Below are 2,332 nucleotides of genomic sequence, written 5' to 3' on the forward strand. Positions count from 1 at the left end.
CGAACATTTTTGCTGAGTTATCTGTTATCTTCTTTTATCAGTCAGCAAATTAAAAAACAGAAAATAGTTAGGTGTGTGTGTGTGTGTGTGTGTGTGTGTGTGCGTGTGCGTGTGCGTGGGTAAGATTACAAGCGAATCTAGTTACCTGTTTTTTATTTCCCTCAATGTTAAATTTTTGAATCTCCGGCAACTACCTGCGCATTAAAGGGTTAATTAATTGACCAGGTAACTCTTTCCAAGGCAGGTACACGCGTTATGAGAGTCGTGATTAATGCAACGCCTTAGAATATCCATCTTGTTAGGGTGTTCTTCATTTTATGCATCTGCTGAGCCTGACACCTCCGTATTCAAAAGTTTCCATTCCCTATTGTGTTCCTTCCCAAAAATTAGTTTAAGAAAGTACCCCCTTCTCTCTCTCTCTCTCTCTCTCTCTCTCTCTCTCTCTCTCTCTCTCTCTCTCTCTCTCTCTCTCTCTCTCTCTCTCTCTCTCTCTCTCTCTCTCTCTCTCTCTCTCTCTCTCTCTCTCTCTCTCTCTCTCTCTCTCTCTCTCTCTCTCTCTCTCTCTCTCTCTCTCTCTCTCTCTCTCTCTCTCTCTCATTTCTATTTCTATCCTCTCTCTCCATCTCTCTCTCTCTCTCTCTCTCTCTCTCTCTCTCTCTCTCTCTCTCTCTCTCTCTCTCTCTCTCTCTCTCTCTCTCTCTCTCTCTATTTCTATTTCTATCCTCTGTTTCCATTTCTATTTTGTTTCTCTCTCTCTCTCTCTCTCTCTCTCTCTCTCTCTCTCTCTCTCTCTCTCTCTTTATTTCTATCCTGTTTCCATTTGTATTTGTTTCCCCTCTCCTCCTCTTCCTCCTCTTCCTTCTCTTCCTTCCCTCCATCTCTCCACCTAAGCACCGTGAAGAGAGATTACGAATTTGGCATCTTTCTCTCACCTCTCCCTTCCCTCCATCCGTCCCTTCCCTCCTCTTCCTTTGTCCTCATTCCCTCCCTCCTCTCCCCCTGTAGCTATCCATTGCCTTTACAAAGTGATGCTCGTTCCTCTCCCACTCTCCCCCTCTCCCTCTCCCTCTCCCTCTCTCCCTGTAGCGGCCTCGTTCGTAAAGTTGAGAACAGCTGCTTAAAATGTAGTAAATTAACCTTTATGGAAAGCCTCTCGTCTGGTTCTGTCCGACACTCTGAGCCAATTTACTGACACTCTCTATTTCAACAATAAATTCCAATTACAAACGAAAGAGAGAGAGAGAGAGAGAGAGAGAGAGAGTAATAACTTGTCTCGTATGTAAAAAAAAAGAAATAGGTAATGATGTGCTGAATAGTAAATGTGTATGAAGAAATAGGGAATGAAGTAATGGAGAAAGTAAAAAGGATAAGAAAATAAGAGAAAAAAAAAAGAAAATTAGGGAAAATTATAGATAATAAATGAGAAAATATAAAAACGATAGAATACATTTGAGAGAGAGAGAGAGAGAGAGAGAGAGAGAGAGAGAGAGAGAGAAGGGGGGGAGAAAGCAAATAATAAGAAAAAGAACATTGAAGGAATCGTAATTGAAATTCGAGGAGAAGAGAGAGAGAGAGAGAGAGAGAGAGAGAGAGAGAGAGAGAAAGTAATCATGACTGAGAAAGATCGATACTTTGTCCACCAGGGGAAGAAGAGGAGGAGGAGGAGGAGGAGGAGGGGGAGGGGGAGGAAGAGGAAGAGGAGGAAGAGGGGAATATTCTTGAGGGGATTATGATGACGCGAGGGGTTTCATAGTGTCCCTGGTGAAGTGTCAGTGGTGAGAGGAATGTATGATGATGGTGATGCGGTGCGGAAATGGTGTTGTTTGGCTTTTTGATGGTGTAGTTGTGGTGGTGATGGTGTTGAATGGTGTACTTTGTTGATCTGGTGGTGTTGTGGTGTACTAATGGTGGTGATGGTGTGATGGTGTACAAAAGTTGTCTTATTTAATGGTGTAGCGGTGTAGTAATGGTGGTGGTGGTGGTGTGGTGTTGAATGGTGTAATTTGCCTTATTTGATGGTGCAGTGGTGTAGTAATGATGGTGGTGTGGTGTTGAATGGTGCAATTTTCTTATTTAAGGGTGTAGTGGTGTAGTAATGGTGGTGTTGTGGTGGTATGGTGTTGAATGGTGTAGTTTGCTTATTTGATGGTGTGCTGGTGTAGTAATGGTGGTGTTGTGGTGGTGGTGTGGTGTAGTCTGCTTTTTAAATGTTCTGGTGTTGTCGCTGTGATGAAGAATAGTGCAGTCTGCTTTTGAGGTGGTGTTGGGGTGTCGTGGTGTAGCAATGGTGTGGTGGTGATGAAGTGTGGTAGAGTGTAGTTTGATCCTTAGT

The sequence above is a fragment of the Portunus trituberculatus genome, chromosome 29 (genome assembly GCF_017591435.1).
Source record: "Portunus trituberculatus isolate SZX2019 chromosome 29, ASM1759143v1, whole genome shotgun sequence".
In the NCBI taxonomy this organism is placed as follows: Eukaryota; Metazoa; Arthropoda; class Malacostraca; order Decapoda; family Portunidae; genus Portunus; species Portunus trituberculatus.